Genomic DNA, 20,459 nt, shown 5'->3' on the forward strand with positions numbered 1-20,459 from the left:
ATCCCTGAGCAGAACTCTGATTCAAACCTTATCAAACAAGCTGACAAGTCTTCACTCCACTCTTTATCTCCCTCTCAGGTGGAGTGTGAGTGAAGTGCAGACAGCTGTGCACGTTGTCGGGCCTCGGACACTTTCAGAGGTGCACGGGCACGAGCAGGGAAAGGACTCGCAGCAAAGGCCCGGGCTGTGCTGTGTGTGCACAATCGCACATTAATGTCAACACAAGCGCTGAGGGACGCAGGCCTCCCCAGGCAAACACACAAACACACAAACACACACACACACACATACGTGAGTCTGTGCAGCTATCCTTGTTAGGACACTGCATTGACTTCCATTCATTCATTCGATTCGATTGAGTATATAGGCGACCAGTGCATTAGCTTCGGCTCCCAGTTCATCTGCCCAGTTGACAGGCGAGGCAGCAGGGGGCATTGAGATCAATTAACCATAATTCACACCATCACAACTCACATCCAACACAACATGCAGTGTAATGACACAGTAATTGATAGCCGTACTCAATATTGCCCCATTGAAACCAGTAAAGTGCTGCCATTGACAGGGTTGTTTATCTGGAATAATAATAAAGAAACCTGTTATTACACCAAACATGACAACTTGGAATATTTCTGTTTATTGCTGGTACTGTATTTACATTTATAGACGTATATATATATTTGACGTCTTCCTTTTACTCTCAGCCACGTTGGAGCTGAATGAGTCCAGAGTGCAAATGTGTCACATGATTTAAAAGAAATTTGATTTGATGGTAAAATCTCACAATTTGCACAAGAAGAACCAAATGTTAGCTTTTAATTTGTTGTCGTTTCTGGTTTTCATTTTGTTTTGTTACTCTAATGACGCACAACTTCACATATATCTGAGCTGCTGTTTGCCAAAACACATTATGCCTCTCCAACATGATTGTCTTCAAGGGTGTCGGGCCCAATGAGGAGTATTGTAATTCACTCTAGTGCTCGCACCTTTTCCAACGGCTACTTTGCAAACACTCATTAGCCGTTCGATGGCTCTCAGCCATGAGCTGGAGGCTGAGTTTTTCTCCAACACTTTGCACGAGTGCACTGGAGAGTTAAGGATGTTTTATTTCAACACACTCACACCAAACCTCATCCCGTCTGCCCCCCCCGGGATTCAAGACCGACCATTCGCCTCCTTGATGGGGACGAGAGAGACCGAGAGGAGGTTTTGTAGTTTGACTTCTTCGATGTGTTAGAGCTGGAACTAAAATGATCTTCTGCTGCTTTTAAAAGGTTATTTTCTAGGGCAACATTTGTGGCCTTTCCAAAACATCACCACCTGTATTTGAGGAAGAAGTTGTCCTCCTCCACCCGCCTCTGGCAACATCTGAAGATCCGGCTGACATTTCCACGAAAGTAGCACAAAAGCAGTTTTTCTCTAAAACGAAAACCGAGGCAGCTTCCTCTGCTTCCAGAACATTGTGGTCAAGGGTTCTTCCTCACCACTAATTCAGGATGGCAGTGTGAGGTAGAGGTGAAGCTTTTTGGTTATTAATACCGCTCCGGATCACAGAGAAGCCCTGTCACTTTCTCACACAGCACCAGGTATACGAAATGCCAGGGCTAATGCGATGTCCAGTGACAAGCCAGCTGTCAGGACACATCTTGAAAATTGCAGTGTGATCTAAAAGTTTGGAGCGCGGAGCAGGATTTTTAGTTTTTACCTAAAGGACAAACACTCACTGTCCATTTCAGATCTTGTCACCTCACATACCCTCGAGAATGTTATTGCAAATATGGCATTTCTATGCAAAAACAAGCTCCGAGCTATTGGAGGAAGAAGTTATGAGAAGCTGGCAGCTGGACAGCGTTGCCTTGATACTCGGAGAGGACTTGGCTCATGTAGTCTCCACTGTCACAGCAGCAGAAGCTCAAGGAGAGAAATCCTCTGGGGGACTCGTCCCCTGTCGTGGTGGACATTACTTAACAAAGTAAACTCTTAAAAGTTTACTATGTACTTTATGAAGGATTTAATCCAAGTACATGCACGGCCCTCATGAGCCTATACACAGCTCTGGAGAATATTACCAGTCACACTCCTATAACCCAGTATTGATTATATTCCATAAGCAAAACCATATAAGGTTAATGTGAATAGAGTAGATAGGTTTCTTCTGCTGCAGATCCTGTTCGTTCATTTTGTAAAAACAAAGTTGACATAACTTCTGCAGCCTCCAGTGTTTTTACTGCTGCATGAAAACTGAACAAAGTCCAAATAAAGTCTTTATAATATATGTTTGTTTTTGAAAGCTGCTTTATAGAAAGGCAATATTATATTGTTTATATTTACTTTTATATTACCATTTTTTCCCCCATGTTTGTTCCTGTATCTCTTTTTATTTGTCCCTGCTTGTATTTGTATACAACTTTAATTTCATTGCTTCATCTCGACCAGGCCTCTCTGGCAGAACAGATATTGTCTCCTAATGGAATCGGCTTCTTTAAATAAGGAATAAAATACGATATTGATAATAAATTGAAAACAAACAAAAGGTCCCACGGGTCTCGTTCCAGATGTTGCGGAAATTTGAACCAGAAATTCATAAAAAATAAAATACTATCCAACGTGCACTTTGATCTACTACTTTTTATGCAAATATTGGAGGTGGAGGGCATCAAGATAAACAGCTGGGGGCAATAACTCTACAGGGAAACGCCATTAAACCGCCGAGAAAGAAGAGAGCATAAAGATAATGTAATTGAAAGAGTCGTTCAAACCTCAAACGGTGGAAAGGTATGATGGATATACGGCGTTTAGGTTTGATTTATGCGCTGCATTAATTTGAGTAATGTTACACTCTCCTCATCGCCTCACACACACAAATACATTCGCTCGTTTGTCGCCGTTTTCTTTCCCCTCAGCCGATCGTAAAGGAAGCGTCGGCTGATGTTCGAGTGAAGATCGTTTCACCTGCTTCACGATTTATCCACCAGGTCTGTTTTCACTGCGTTTCATTTCACCAAACATATTTTGCAGTAATGTGAGTATTTTTTTTTTAATTTACACATAAAAATAAGTGGATGGAAACCGGTGGGGTCTGCAGGTTTTTGCTAAACTTGGCCTGAGATATGGCAGTTTTATTAATACATTGTGAATATTCCTGAGTGGTTGTATTAGTAGAAAAGGCATTAAAGAGCGCAAACCTCTGCCAAGGCCCCAACAGTGTCCTCATGAAACCGCTTTTAAATTCACTAGATCCAGTTTCTGACTTTGAATCGACACAACACATTGAACAAACTCTCAAATATCTGCCTTGTTCATCAAGAGCCATGGGTTCTTTTCTGAGAAATTAAGGAAAATGTTAGAGAAAGTGAACAAAATATCCTGAATTTTCCCCCCGATGCAAAATTGAACTGGTTCTTCTCTGAACCACATCCCACCCGACCGAGTCTCACAGTAGATTTTGCTTAATCCAGCTAAACAGCAGACAAACAAACACATGCAGATGAGAATTTACCTCCTAGATATTCAAACATATCAGCTAAAATCGATAAAAATCATAATGTTGCTCCTGCCATGTAGGAAAATACCCTCCTGTGATGAACTCTGGTTTTCTCAAGAACACAGGTTACATGTCCAGAGTGACTTCCACCCCCCCGAACACCTTTATGTGTTTTTAATTAGGACACTAATTAGCAGGATGCAGACATAAGATCATTAGGTTGCTCAGAGCCGGGACAGCTGGAAGCAACACGGACATATGCCAGCCACTCAGAGAAAGTGATCCCAAGCCTCCGAACTCCACTCAGGGTTCCAATTACCTTGTTCCCCTTCCACACCCTCTTTGTGTGAAGTTGCCATGTTCCCCCTTCCTTCCCCTAAAGACCTGGGAACACAGAGGAAGGATCCACTGAACGTGAGGAGAGGACTGCGACTTTGGCGATGGCATCGAGGTGTGTGCGTTACGAGCACAGCTGCTCTCATGTCGGCCACGTATGTGCAAAAACGTGTGTGCGTTTGTGTGTTTGTGTGTTTGCAGTTTCCCGTTTTAGATGTACACGTCAGTTGAGATCATGACTGACACGGCTCCGCTCTAATCTCCATTTAGGATACAGACAAAAGGACAGATTAAAGCCAGGCTTATTCTCGTTTAAAGGGGGAACAACAATTATCTGAGGTAAAGTCTTCCCGGGGAGCTGATGCCTGAATAAGCTCTTGATCTCTGCAGCACAGATACTTAGTCTTTTCTCCAAAGCTCTCGCTGACACGCAAACACACTCTCGGTCCCCGGGTTTGATCGTGACCGAGTGACATTTCTCGCTTGAAGAAAAAGAAAAAAAAAATCTACGTATTGATTCACTATTGTTTGATGTCTCAGTTGCAGGCGAAAGAGCTGGAAATCAAAGTGAGGGAAAAAGACGTGGACAGGTTTGAGGTAACGAGGGAGCCGCTCGCTGGGAACACGACACAGTTCACTGGGAACACAAAAGGCAAAGTAATGGACTTCCTTCACTAATGGTCTGACAAAAAGTCGTTCATCAAACACGTCTAATTCTGTTTGCAGCAAGGTCAAAGCAGCTGTGCCCGGCTATTAACGCAGCATATTAATGATGCCATGTATGTATCAGGGAAAATTAATTATGGGATTTCGTAGCTCCACCAGCACGTCTGTGGGATTTAATCTTGTTCTGCCTTTGCCAATGCGTCCCTGTCTCTTTTTAAACATATACATTTACTGTATATATACACATTAATATTCGTGCTGAGAGCTTGAATGTATGAATATATAAAGCAAGTGCAATATTCTGCCTCCAGCCGTGCTTTAAGACAGCGTCTAGGAATTTGTAGGATATCAAGAAAGGGAAATCTCCAATAAGCAAAACTGTATCAGTGAAATTTGCACTAGACACAGGCTGAACAATAGATACACAAAATCTTTACAAACACGTATTAGTGTCAACAATTCATTATAATACAACTAGAAGAACAACAAGAGCAGCTTCATTGTGTTTAACCTGCCAATAGTCAGGCTTCATAATGTGCATTTTATCTTTGAAGGACTTTTAAAAACCTGAATAACACCCTCGAGGAAAGGAAAAATAAAAGCCTAAAATGTCTCTTTTAGAGGAGGCAGCAAATTAATCATAATTTTTTATTTGATAGCATGAAGTGTTTGAGAAAACACACACACACACTATCCCCGTCTCTGACATCTCCAAATGTGTATTTCATTACAGGAGAATCTTTACAGACTCGTGCGGTAAGTGGGCCGGAGAGAGTGAACCGCTCTGAAAGAACATCATCATCTGAAGTTAACCAGTGAGCGGCTCTGTGTGTGTGTGTGTGTGTGTGTGTGCATTAAGCATGGAGATTCAGACCCGCGGTGTGGAGGTGGAGGTGGAGCCGAACGTCTCCCGGAGGAAATCTCTCACGCGCTGGAGCTGCAGCAGCGAGCATACGGAGAGAACGTCCCTGATGAAACGTCTCACATGCATTTATGTAGGTTCGTGCACATGCATGTTTATCTGATCTCGAGGGTTGTGATTTATGATGATTGTGATTTATGCAGGTGATGGATGACCACATCAGGAACAACACCGACCCCCCCCCCCCCAACCGCATATATTCATCATTTGGCTCACATTACAAAAATCTATTTTACATGTGTTGAACAAAGGAAAACGTTCACAAAACAAAGCAATCAATACGTTCTTGCCCTTGTTAGGACACGTGTATCGTCTGAGGGATAATTCCCGAGGAGGTATTCTGCTCGTGTCCCCGGAGAGGCGTGTCCACGGCGTCGTCCATTACACCGGGCAACACAAACCGCCACGCCACTGATTTAATACCTCTCCCTGACGGAGTGCTTCCTGGGTGGAGCAGTGATCTCAGCCCCTGTGGTTAAAAACATCATCGAAAAATAATAAAGACTTTTTCTATGCCTTTGATTTTTCTACTGCTGCGTCGCTAGGCAACATGTAAGCTTAGCTAAAACACAAGTGGGCCGACTCCGGCTTGACGAGGACGTGGACGTGCCTGGGTAACCGTCTTTCACCAAATCTAAAAGAGGGTTTCACCGCCACACAGGTTCAGTGATTATCGCCCCTGAGAGCTGGAATTCACTTGAGATGGAGGAAAACAGAAGAGCCTCACGTACAGGAGAGGATATTAAAAGGATCTTTTCCACGGAGATAAGCATCACAGAACTGTCCCTCTCTCCGTTTCCACCTCACTCCCTCTTTCTCTCCCTCCATCTCTCTGTTATCTGTGCAGGTGAAGACACGTCACACTCTTCCCTACAGCTGCAGGACACCTGTGCAAATTCCAAAGGACTGATTTACTAAGAAGTAGCAATCAGGTGCAGCTCCATCATTACGTTGACTTTGGTTTATATTTTAAACACATTCACCATAATGAATGCTGTGGCTCAGGAGGTACAGTGGGTCGTCCACAAACGAGTAGGCCGGTGGCTGAATCCCTCGGCTCCTCTGCTGCACAGTCCAGAGTGTCCTCGGGGAAGACACTGAACCCTGAACAGCTCCAAACAGCTGTGTCAACACAAACATACTGACAGAAAGCAGGAATGCAAAAGCCACACAACGGAAAAAACACAACCACAACGGACGGGACTGACAACAGGTGTTGCCGATAAAGGTGCTAGTAGACAAAAACAAACATCTCATTTTTGAGTCAAATTCAAAAAGCTCAATGCAACGATGGATCAACCTGCGTGTTGCTATGAGGATGATGATGTGCCGTTATTTTGGTTTGAGCGAAAATCCAATGGAGGCGGAGAGACACACAATGGAGGCGGACAGGCAACAATTCAACATGTGTGACTCACCAGCAATAAGCAGTGGCATTTCCCTCACCCACTGTGACCCACCAGTTTTGAAATGAACAACAATTCTCTTTCCCTGGGGCCTCAGTGGTTATGTTGAAAAGCATCGAAGTGGGGGGGGGGGGGGGGCTCAGGACCATAGACTCCAGCAGAGGGCGGTGAACCATGTGATCTACTCTCTCAACTCTGCACGACCTGCACACTGCGAGGCTGCAGAACCAGAGCAGGTTGAATGAGCCTCTCAAGGTTGGGCTGTAGACTCCTCCAGCCTACGAGCTTCAGGTAAACACAACTCTGCAGTCGCAAGTCCGACACAGAGAGACTCACAAAGCATTTCCCCTCCTCGGACCAGCGGGACTGCGAACAAGCCTCGGCCCTGTCTGGCTCTCTGTCCTCCGTGAATACATCACATCTCCTTATCCTAATTTGACCTTGTCTGCTTTGTAGTTTTTCTGTTTACTGGCAAGATTATGTAAAAAAGTCCTGAACTGATATGCGGCATTTATTTCGATAACTTTCTCATAAAATCATGAATTCAAGTCAGACGTGCTGAGATCTGGTGGTTTGTGCAGCTCTGTGCAGGTTCAGAGCCAGACAGACTCCAGTGGGATTGTTTAGCTTGGTAGAAGTTTTGCATTCTACTGATGTCGCCCGGAGTTCCATTAAACATATATTCCTTACTTTATATATTCATGTTATATTTTGCCGGCTTTTCTTTGTCTCATATTCAGCAAGATTACGCAAAAAACTAGACGAGGGATTAACATGAAGCTTCATAAAAAAGGATGTGGAATGGATCAGGGAAGAACCCATCGAATTTTGATGTGGATCCGGATCAGGGATCAGATCCGAGGCTTTTTTATTAATTTTAAACATTGTGAGTGTTTTTCAACTCTTTACGTTGAATTCTGAGTAAAAATGAATGGTTTCTAATGAGGAAGATCATGTTTAGAGGACTTATATTTATGGAACATGCTCTCAGTCCCTTTCTAGTTCTAATTGTTGATTCTTATTTTGACCATAGTCTATTAGCTCTGTGTTCAGAGCATCCGTGGAGACAGACAATTCCTTTGACCAGCATTTAAATCTTTAAATACAAAAACTGATTGAATAACTTTTCTGGAGATTCAATTCTCTGTGAAGAAACATCTGTGAATCGCTCGTTCGAAGGATTTAGTCACCATGCCGGTACTTCAATGGCTTCACACTGTGCAGGGGCAGCTCGTTCGCTAATAACACAACAACAACATCTTTGACAGTTGACTACTTTTCCATTTTCTTTTGCATAACAATTGTTTTCAAATCAGCTTTGCACTGGGCACACGTCCACTGCCGCATCTGTATCTCCCAGGGCCCGGCTGGAAGTAGAGCGTCACAGGGTTTTCTGCTCTGGTCCTGTCTGCTTCCTCTTATCTCTGCTCTGGACGTCACCTCAACACCTCTCTCCCAAACTAACACAACATTTCTAAAACTGTGTTTTTTATTTTAATTTGAATGAAAATAAGCTTTTTGTTTCGCTCTTCAAGGACCGAAGGCTTTTTATTCGGGAATAGTGGCTCAAATGAAAGCAAAAGCATAAAAAAACACCTTTCATTTGTGCCACACAACCGAAGCCAGCTTTTACCTCTTAATTTTCCTCTATTGACTTTTATTCTCAGCAGAGAAATTCAATGGAAAAGCGTTTGACAGCCCGTAATGACTTCCTGTAGGAAATAACCCAATAATAACTAATAGAGGGGAAGGAAAAGTCGTCCGAAATTAGAGCTCATGTGTATTATTTCTGTGGCCTGAGACAGTTCAATTAATCAACATTTTATAAGCATGAATAACTCATTACCGGAGCCACACAAGGGAACAGAGTCTGGTGTGTGAAATCATGTAATATTGAGCAAAACCGTGCAGCAGACAAAACTAAATATTAGCTTCCAGTGAAAATGTCACCGTGTCGGAATCGTTACCACCGACATCGACTTGGAAAAACAGCTGCGCATGAATCAAAATCTGTACCTGAGTCAGGAACTCAATTCAGGGGCCTGTCTCCACGCATTACAATGCATTGTGATATGATTAAGTGTGATAGAATTGTTGTAAACACTTTTATTATTTTGTTATTTCCAGCGGACAGGATTTTGGCATCAACAACAGAGACAGATGTAAATTAAAATGGACTCCTGCACATTGTTATAATCATGATAGAAACCTTTTTGGATGATTGAGCACATTTGGTTCGGACAGATATTGGTGCAATCTTATTTTATTAGGAGTAAAAGAGACATAAGTCAACTCAAATTAAGCCTTTGAAACAGGCCCATTCTTTATCCGTGACGCTGTGCTGCTGCGGTTCATATACTGAGTGTGTGGTGTCTTCAGTAATTGATTTTGACCATGCAGAGCGGCTGGTGAGTGATGAATACTGATGGAGCTCTAATGGCAGTGGTACGGCTGGATGTAAAGTGAACACTTCACAGAAAAATCCCCGGCATTTAAGAGCCGCATTTTAAAACGACACACACTTTGGGTATAACCAGAGGGAAGTCAATGTATTTTGCAAAAATGCACAACTATAGTTTCATAATGTATACGTGAAACATCAGTCTTTGAATCAACCTAACAGACTGAGGTTATTGCAGATGTATTACAGATCTTTGTATTTTGAAGGAGGAGACAAGGATTCACTTGTTTTTTCGTTTTCAGTCAGCAGGATCACCACAAAACTAAACAACTGATTCCCATTATAATTCAGTGAAGGGACAGGACATCACTCAAGGAAGAGGACACGGGATAAATTGGCCAATCCAGGAATTTGTTTTCCGAGCACCCTTCGAGTTCAACGATGGAAAAGTCGCTGATCAAACAGACGATGATCCATGTGACAAAAACAGATTTTAAGTGGATAACACACTTAGTGCCATTGGTCTAAAAAGTCCTTGTCAATCATGTCAATTTGTGAATCGTGATGGAAACAAATCACAACATGTGACACAACTAAAACGATCTCATTTAATTGTAATAGTTTTGTGTTTTGAATTATTAGTTGGACAAAACAAGTCCAGGACAAACAATACCCAGCAGACAAACTGATATGAGAGGACATGACGACAACACTTGAGTCGCACTCATACAATATAAATAGACAATATTTGTAAAGTGCTTTTCTACCTTAGCCGACAAAGCCCTTAACGACGCCTCTCTCATTCACACATTCACACAAACAGAGCTGCCATGCATCAGGACAGAACTGCGATCAGTGTCTTGCTCAAGGACATGTAGACAGTGGGGCAATCAAACCACCAACCCAGTGACTAATGGATGAACATTACCTCCTGACTCTACATTTAACCGTGCGTCTGTGCTCGTGAATAACACCGGTTTAACTGTGCTTGTCATAATTTACCTGGCGTGGCGATGAGAGAAATGTAAAAAGCAACCGCATTGCCTCGATAACATTTGCAATATACGGCTCAGTCAAAACTAAAGAGCCTTAAATCTCATCTGTATTTCATCTCCAACGTGAGCTGGTTAAAACGACTGGTGTAATGGGGCCGTAATGTCACATTCACACCACTATCCCCACTCGCAGACATCAATCTGTATCTACTTAACGCGTGATGTGATCGTTCCACTTTATTGTGTACGGGTGCGTTTGAATTGCTCAGCACGACCGTAGCTTGTTCACCGATAACTCGGTTCTTATTTAAAGAGGAGGGAAGAGTTACGCTCCCACTTTGCCACCCCCCCCCCGCATCGGTAATGGCTTTGACCTTTTGATAAAAAAGGCTGCTTTTCAAAAGACTTCTATCGCTCTCAAAAGAATCGGGCAGGAGGAGGGGGGGGCTTGGATTGTATCAATTATTCCACAGAACTGACTTCCTATTAGATGACATAATTTCCTATCCCCCGCATTGCAGAAATAGACGTGTCAACCGCCATGTCTTTATGGCTCTCGGGGCCAAACTGTTCATGATCTCTCATTAGTTTCCTGGTTTGAATAGAATAAAAAAAACCTTTAAAGTTGTATTATTCAAAAGTGGATTTCCTGTGACAATGGAGACGTGCTATGGAAACGTAACAGGCCCGGCGCCTGAGTGCTCGAATAAATCCAACAAACACAGTTTTGTCTTCGGGCTGGTGGGACTCGCTTCCTGGTTTTCTGGCCAAAAGGACAAGCATGTTTAATTCAATTCAAGTTTTTAGAAAAACATTGTTTAGCTCTTTAAATTCATTCGTTATGATTTCCGCTGGTAGCCTGCTGCCACGCTGAAGCGGTGCCAGGAACACAACATGTGCTTGTCCCTGTTTTAATGTCTTTGGACACCGGCGGAACCTACGAGGCATCTTCTCTTGTCTTTCTAGACTTTGTCAGAAGTTCTTCGTGCAGATCCACCCCCCACCCCAACCCCCCCGCTCGCACGTTTTCAAATCATCTGTGGCTCTCCGACATAACAGGACTTGATCCTGAAGAACTGCCAGATGGCTGCAGGAGACATGGTTTTCATTTCCCTCCCCTCCCCTCCCCTTTCATCCCCTCCCTGCTGGAGTGGCTGTTGACACTTGCCAGAGGGTGTAATAGTGCAATTAGCACTCCCACTGAAACTGCTAGTGACAGTGTCACAGCAAATAGCCGTTTCGTAATGTGACATTAAACAGAAAAAATAATGCAAATGATAGCATGATCCTGACCTTTTTCGAGCGTTGTGGAAATAGAGACACTATCGTGACGACTCACCAGCTCCAAACTGGAAAAACTGTTGTTTCCTAGAAGGGAAAAACAGTCTGAACCACTAAACAAGTTCAAAGAAAAAGCAGCAAGTGTTTAATGGCGTGCGAGAACTTTTCTAGATTGATCAACAACTTAATGTCAAATCTTGTTAAGCTTGGTCTTTTAGCACTGCAGCTCCAGCTCCACACAGTCGATCCCCATTTCACAACCTCCGGCTGCGATTGAAGCCTGATCTATGTGTGTGTTTGCTGTTTTAAGTGGTGAGCTCCTGTGTGGTGGTGTGGAGTTAATATACTTTGTGTGAAGTTGGGTAAAGTCCTAAAGGGCTTCTCGCGTCATTAGTTTTAACAAGAACTGATTAATGGTTGTTGTTGGGTTCACGCAAAAACGGGTAAATCACCACAGGATTGTAAATGTTACCTGTACGCCTGAGATCTCAGTCAGATTGAGATGTAGTATTTGAAGATTAGTTCGTTATTAAAGATTAACTACAAAGCAATGTTTTAATAACCTGCCAGATTTTTAGAATGGGTTCTATTAAGACATTCAGGGTGACGGAAGAAACCCACATTTTGATATGGATCTGTAAGGAATTTGATTCAAGTGAGAAATCGATAAAAGTGCTGCAAAAGATCCAATATCACAATGAAAGTGAAAATAATTCCTGGTTCTGCAGCGATATTGAATGGATCCGCCCCCGACCTGTTCCTCCATCCAGTATCCAGCATCTATCCTGAAACCTAATAGACATAATCTCCTCGACGGAGGTAAAAGCCAAATAACCAAGCTAATATGTGCTAATTAGCATTAACTGATTGGAAATGTGCAGCCAAAACAAAAGCCCGAGGCGAAGCTGTGAGCTGAAGATCCAGCAGCTCTGAGCAGACGGCAGGAGACAACGTTATCCTGACTCTGAAGCTGTCTCGTTATCAAGCACTAAACAAACCCAATGACCTCTTTATGAATTCATAGCATCACCCGTGTCATAACAAATTGCATTTCACATACCTCAACCCAACAGTGACATGTTTATGTGCTGGAGAATCACTCCACACTGAACATTACGGCCTCTTGTAATGTTGGTCCTTCACATCCTGCTGTTCCAACTCAATGTGCAGTATACGTCATCGTGGTTTTGGGCTCATTGCTTCACACGACCATGTGGCGATGCAGTAAAGTGCTGCAACGATTATTTTCATAATTGATTATGGATTGTTTTTATCTGATTAAACAGGGTGAGGTCTTCACTTCAGGTCAATCAACAACTGCAGGGGATCAAGAGACACTTAGATCGGATTGATTCATTGATGACCTGCTCTACACTGTAACACACGGTGGGTGATATTCAGCATGGAGATCCGACGGGATGGTGAGCTCTCTACACTTCATTCCTCATGAGGACATTGTGAGCACGTTGGTAGTTTCCTGTTTGGCAGCGGCTGTTATTCTCCCTGTATCTGTCCCAAATGAACCGTTCCTCACTGCAGCTCCACACAGACCTTATCTGCACACTTTTTATCGCAGTTTTATTTTTCTGTTGTTGCTGCTTCTTTTTCTCTGGGAAACGTCCTCACTCATAATACCTCCTGACTTCCACCCCCCCCCTCCCACCCCACCCAAACCAGGAACACGGCTGTCACAGGGCGACTCGTATATTTACTCTTAACGTTTCCTTATCGTTAATATGACAGGATGCAATTTTGTGGCAATAGCATATGCAAGCAACTTATTCGAATCAACGTTTGCACTTAGTCAGATGATAATCAGACTGACTACAGGAAAAAACATACTTCAGAACAATAAGCAGCACTTGTAAACTTCTCAGACTCGGGGGGGTCACTCCGAGGAGCAGCTTTAGGCGGCGCTAATCTATTCTGCAGCGATGGCCTCCGTGGGCGGCTCCAGCAAATCACGATTGCCTATAGGGCACTATTAAAAAATATGTGATCTTCACAAATGCCTTGTGCTCCCTCCTGAAAGCCACACTTTAATAATTCAAACATTTGCAGAGAAGGAGCCCGAGCCTCGTGAAATTAAAATGAATGTGACATCGAGAGGGGAAGAAATAAATATACAGCATATTCTCAAGGAAAAAAGAAGCAAAAGGATGAAGGCGTTACAAAGTCATGAACTATAGATCATTCTGTGGAACAGTTTTAATACTGCATGATTCTGAAGATTCTGGCAACTTGAGAAATATTGCCTTTTATAAATATGCATAAACGTACTGTGGCACAACAGGGTATAGCCAATATCTAACCTTATATCTGTCTGTGGTATGAACCTGTATATGAGCAGACTATCTCCCCTTTGAAAGTCAGTTTTCACATTATTTTACCATCTGATTGAAATATGCACCATCTGGAGTCAAATGGATCAAATATCCAAGCTCTTGCTGATTATTCTTCTACTGATGGACTCGTCTGTTCCTGCACTGAGCCACAGGTTCACAGCTCTGAGTTGAAGGAATTAAGGAACTTTAGTATCCAGTGTGTTCGTTTTAATTACACTAAGTCTGTGTTGTGCAGTCATGTCATGATAGTTCTTCCCTCCTAGTCTCTGCACCTTCTCCTTTGTGTGTGTGTGTGTGTGTGTGTGTGTGTGTGTGTGTGTGTGTTTGCAGTTCCAGGGAGACGTTGGCTGAATAAGACGATGGGGTGTTTTCGACAGAACAAGTGAAGGTGGGTGGCTTGATGCTACTGTTGTCAGAGGATGAAGAATACAGCGGTTGCCAAAGCCTGCGGTAAAAGGGAGAGGGGGGCTGGTGTAGGAGATAATAAAATTCAATTTAGGGCAATAGAGGGGGTGGATCTTTTATATAAGGTGCCACTGAGCTGTTCCCCCCTTTTTCCATCTGAGGCACAAACACACACTCATGCATACACTTTAAAAAAAGAATCTTCTGTTCTTTCTCTCGTATTGTTTTTGTTGTGATTTCCAGTAAAACAGAAGATCCCTGTTTGTCTTCGCTGCAGGCCTAGACCAGGCTGCAGAAGCAGCTAATAATACTCCACTCACCGGGGTTTGTGTTGAGGGTGCATGACTGTATCACTGCGTGTGCGATAGGGAGGAGCGCCCCCGGGTTCAGAGCCACGTTTTACAATATTTCACTACATGCATCCTCATCCACCACGGGAGGAGTTCCTCTGAGGATGACCCAGCGATCGAGGAGGAGGAGGAGGAGGAGGAGGGCATGGAAGTGCAGCCCTGAGATTGAGAAAGAGGCTGTCGCAGAGGATGAGTGGAATCACTCCACCACCGAGGGGCTGTGCCGGCACTGCATTCAGGAAACGGTGAAAAACAAGCACGTTTTCAGATCTCCTTGTTTTGTCATAAACATTCATCTCTACCCTCATTAGCCCCCCCCTTGCTGCCGCTTCATTAACAGCGTTTGAGTGATGGTCTGACAGGCGCAGCGTGATCTTGCTCCCGCTCCCGTGAGTTTTGAACAGAAATAAAAAGCATTCTATTAACCATAAAAACCTCTTAATAATTCAGCTTTTTTAAAACCCCCTATCTTGTTTGATCACAGAAATGAAGACTTCAATAATTCAGGGCCAGGGAGGGTTTCACGATGCACACATTAAAAGCCCCTGCAAGGAGGAATTTGGGGGAGAGAAGGATGAACGAAGGGAATAAGCAGCCGAGAAGATGACTTCACAGGAACCTGGAATGTGAGACCTACAGTGTGTTCATTAACATCCCTGTGTCTGCTTGCACTTAAGCTCTTAATGGGTCCCTTAAACTGATGAGGTAAAGGGGAGAGGGAGCAGAAAATGAAAGTGTTCTTCTAAATGGTTTTTGGAGGAATGCCTGTCAAGTGGAACGGGACCAGAGGGGGGGGGGGGGGGGGATTAGCCAGGGGACATGCAAAGTGAGCGCCGTGGCTGACTGTGTGACATCCTTCTCTCTCGGAAGCTGTTGGGGGGGGGGGGGGGGGGCAGCACAGTATCTGCTTGATGCAGGGAGCGCTTGAGGAAAGGACCACAGAGAGATGGGCGAAGTGGCAAATCTGTCCTTTTATGTGTCCCGCAAGAGGCCGTCCCAGCCCCCGGCTCCCGGCGCGGACGTCTCCGCCCGGCTTTGTGATTGTTTTTGGGTCTCGAACCTATTTCCGCATGTTTGCTAGTCCTTCCAGGGTTTGGATTTCGACCGTCTCTGATACTTAATTCCGCCCGTTGAAGATTTTAATCGTCAGTCGGAGGGACCGCGAGTTCTTCATGGGGATATTTTCGTGTCCCATGAAAAGCAGTTTCAGAGCGAGCGCTTCTCAATTTCACGCTGCCCTCCAGGGGTGACATGGTTCCACCGTGTCAGGGCGTCATGTCTGCGTGGTGAACATGTCTGCCACCGGGTGCAAGCTGCTGCAGACCCGTGCCCGTGCTGATTAATAATGACTGTAGTCTGTGGGCCGCTGCCTCCATTACTAACCTCAACACGTTACACAACATGAAACACACGTTCTCCAAATTCCCTTTTGTTCCTTTATTCATATCTACACGTGCAGCCTTTGTCATTACGGGGCCACAGAAGTAAAGTGCGAGGCCGTCTCCTGGAAACTAAACTGCCCCCCCGACATCACTGTGGTGGAGACATCTGCTTGGATTAAGTTCAGAGATGCACCAACTAAAAGCTCTTTGGTTAAGGTAATGGAAATATTGTGTTTTTTCTGGAAATTTAACCACATTTCATATGAAGTTTGCAAACTTAACTTTTTCTGTTTTAAACTAAACCACAATCTTGATGTAAGAGTTGATACAATAAGTCTCAACATGATTTAGACTCTACAAGGAGAAATAGAAGAATAAATAAATATTATTCTTGTTAGATTCAGTATCAAAATATTCCTGAGTTATATTTGTATTATTATGATTTAAAACATGAAGTCACAATTATGTTCTTAGTTTAGAAAATGGTGTCCGGGAAAATTTGTGTCATTTGTCATGAACTGTGACTAAACTACACAACCTCTTGTGTTGTGTATGTAGGTGATCTTTACTTTAAATGTTTTCTAACCAGGAAAAGGAAGGAAAATGTTTTAACATGAGACAAAGACACTCGGACCCTTTTCATTCTGAGGCTGTTCCTCACATTGCAACCTCAAAAGAACATGACATCACTCAGCCTCTCAACTTCCAGTCTCCTAAACATATCTGATCAAGATCCATAAAAGATTCACAGAGAAATGGTTATTTTATAATCTGTCCTCTAGTTTTCAAGTGCTCCTGCAAACCAAAAAAATCCAAATGGTGATAAGATGTTTCCCAGCGTCTAGAAAGTCGTTATTTAATGAAAAAAATAAAATCTGGGAACACAAAGGATCCACAAAAGGCTTGGGAATTCACTGAAGGACTTGTGACATAAAAAAAGCGTTTGAAGAACAATTCTCTATTCAAGATTGATTCTCAGTTTAATAAAAAGAGAAGATGGCGCTAATCTTCCCGGCTGCTACTCCACTGCCCTCTGTGCCAAAACCATTCCGTCATGTTTCAAGTCGGCTGAAATGCAAAAAACGAAATCAGGTCACTGTCACCGTCTCGGTGTGTGTGTGTGTGTGGGGGGGGGGGGGGGGGGGGAGAAGACAGCTTTGTATTTGGAGATAACGGCAATAATGAAATCACAGCGTAACGGTCACGTGCTCGCTGCCACCACGGGCTGAGCGTCCTCTGCTAACCCAAAGTGCTTTCACACCCTCTGGAGTAAGAGGGTGGGGGTGGGGGTGGGGGGGTGAGGTCAGGTGGATGGGGGGGTGGGGATGAGCGACAAGACTCCATCATTACCCACATCCTCGTCCGGACGCTGCTGTTGACTTGGAACAGACTGTGGACTGAGCTGCTCTCTTTTGGCTAATCAGAGCCGCCCCACACGTCTTTGAAGATCGACGACACTACTACACTATTGATGACTTGGATTCATTATTTTTTCCAACTTTTAATTATGTGGTGCACGATTACAATTGGGTGCTAGGGTGATATTAAAATGTTGCACTCTTTTAAAATAATCACACTTTTAGTCACTAACAATAATGAATCGTTCCCGACCCGATGGAATAACAAAATCATTTAACTAATTGCGTCGGATGTGGATTAACCTGAGCTGAGGGCTTGGCTGTTATTTTGGGACGAGTTTCTCCATCCGTCTGTTCTTCTTTTCTCCACCTGAGGATATTGTAGCTGACAGGAAATTCCCAGTGACCCCGACGCAACACAACACCTCCCGTTTCTCCCATTCACCTGCGTGCATCTCCACTCGGTGTAATGTGATGTGAATGCAGCACTCGGGGAAAAGGATCGAGGTGATCTCAACAAACTCCCGGCAGACCTCCGTCTTCATCTTCCCGCCAATAATAACTAAATAACGACACCTGTGTGGGTCTGCAGCGGCTGTTAGGTTTCCAGCCTTTAAGCCTCTAACAACCAAAGTGAAAGAGACAGTGAACTGATCCAACTGTTTTCCCGCTGAGCTCTGACACCATTCTGTGCCGATACCTCGCTAAACCCGAGCCACAGCGGGGTGATCGCATTGTGTCGTCTTTTGTTCTCCGACGTTGCCGATCTGCGGGGACCGGCGCCGCTGCCGCACAGAGCCGTAATGAAAGGCAGAACCAGCTGTGCCGGCCAGTGAAATGCCACTTTCATCAGTGTACGACAGGCCTGACGCCAGTTTGTCAATTATTTAACGCCTGGAATCAGCCACAGTGTAGAGCACCACAGAACAACAACGCCCTCTGAACACACTGCTGCAACACACCCCGTCAGTGATGCTGACAGGGAGATTGTTTTAGACAAAATGAGATTTGGATTATTGCTATGTAGCTATGGAGTCAATTCTCTGACGTCGTGTGCTACACAAATATCTTCGGTTTCGTGGGGAAATCAGAACAACACTATTGTTGTGCAGCAAACGTCAAACACAAAGTGTATCGATGCCAGATGTGTGACAAACAGAGTGGGAACAAGACTGAGCTTATGCTGGGTCTGTCGATAAGGTGGGATCTTAACTGAATAGGTTTGACTGCTCGACGTTGGTTTAAGAAGCAAAGACAAAATCGTACTCATTTATTTTCAGAGGAAAAAAGACACAGATCAGAGTTGTGTTTTTCACCAATGAGCTCGGACTGCAAATACTCAAAGGATCAGGGATTGAAGAGACAAACATGAAGGCCATATTTACACCATCGGACGTGTTAGGGATCAAAGTCAAACTTACACCAACTTTGGCTCCAAAACACTGGAAATAATGGGCTTGATAAATCCCAGCTAACAGTCGAGGAGCCAAGATATCAAACAAGCAAACAACACACGTAGATTTGTTATTTTATCTTATATTATCTTTCTACTGAGGGAACCAAGTCGCTGCGTTTTCAGTCTCTGGACAGCAGCTCGTACCTGGGCACGTGGCATCGAACATGCTCAGGAACGTAGTCGTGAGTTCAATGCATATGCATATGAGAGTTTCTGAGAGGAGCCAAACCTCTCTGCATAAAGAGCCTCCTAATTGACACTAGATTTAACACTGGAATGGACCTTTGAAGTGCACCTTCACTCTGAGCGCAAACCTTCAAGCTGCTCCCGCTTGATCAGCTGCTTCCCACAGAACACGTAGGAATTCAGAAACAGTTTCCTGTCTGTCACTGAAGCAGAGGAAAAATACCTTTTCCTCCAGTTGCGCATTGTGAAAGCTCAGAAATAGATTTGATCTCAAATACTGTTCTTCAGTGTCTCTTTTTGAAATTGCACATAAACACAATCTTCACAATTCTAATGATCACACTATTACTCTAAATGGCTGCACTTATCATGTAAGTAGACTAGTTTTATGATTTACACAGAAATGACATAAACCAGTACTAAAAAAAGAAAAATGAAACCGTAAAGCGCTCCAATCCTCCTCGCCTGTCAGACCGACCCCACGCACACACTTCAGTGGCAAACTTGGCACAAATAAGCAACAAGGACATTAACGTCCCCCCAAAAATGACTTTACATCAGCAGCTTGGGATTTCTTCAGATGTCCCAAAAACCCAAATGTGAGTTTGTCCTTGAGGGAACAATTATCCAGTTTGCAAAATGGCTGCCAAACAAGGGGACATGTCCAACATGTCTCCGAGAACAACATCCCTTCAGTCAGGCGGTGTCCAATTCATTAATTTAAACCCAAATTCAAAAGAAAAACATTTAAATGACGATCAAAAAATGTGTTATAGTATATCTATTTATTTATATTGAGTAACACCTGACATACAAACACACTGACCCTGGTGTAACCAACAAAGACTTTAAATAATGTATTCTTGGTGAATGCCTCTCGGTAAAAGAGGTATAGTCTTGCACAATACATATGATTAAGAAAAAGTGGCCAATTGCCTCTTGTGCAAAATCACTGCAACCTGACAATGACGAAATAACGCTTTGACTCCACAGTAGACTAATTACAATTCAGTGTTCAGATTCTTAGTACTTGTGACATCTTTTCAAACACAACGTCTGGCAGGCAGTGTTTTAATTAACCTTTCAGATTACGCCGGACCCTTTGGTGAAGCTGTCATATGTATGCATTGCTTTAAAGGCCGTGTACCTCCTCAGATTGAACAACGACGACCTATAAATTTAAGTTTCCGTGTGGGTGATTATAATTACCCTGGTTTATAAACGTAACCCTTATCACAGCAGGGGGCTCCGCTTGTAAGTCAAATCATAATTTTGGGGATTTCCACATTGCCTCACCTCTGTGCAGATTTCCATAAATCTCCCCTCACAGCTGGAGAGGTCAGAACTGTTCTGGAGAAACTCGCTTCAACACTGAAGAGCGAGGCTGTGTTTCCCACAAAGCGTTGTCTATAATAGATTTCAAACCTTGCACTGAACAAATTAATATGTTCCGATCTTGTGGTTAATTAAAAACCTTCGAGGCAAA

The 20,459-nt window shown here is 43.6% G+C and overlaps 1 protein-coding gene across 1 annotated transcript in view; it reads right to left on the bottom strand.

Annotated features, from left to right (window-relative positions):
- The window catches only part of lrrtm4l1 (leucine rich repeat transmembrane neuronal 4 like 1), a 39,457-nt gene that overhangs the window by 2,804 nt on the left and 16,194 nt on the right, over nucleotides 1–20,459 (bottom strand). The gene's annotated exons all lie outside the window — the stretch shown is intronic.

The sequence above is a fragment of the Platichthys flesus genome, chromosome 19, assembly GCF_949316205.1.
Source record: "Platichthys flesus chromosome 19, fPlaFle2.1, whole genome shotgun sequence".
Classification (NCBI taxonomy): Eukaryota; Metazoa; Chordata; class Actinopteri; order Pleuronectiformes; family Pleuronectidae; genus Platichthys; species Platichthys flesus.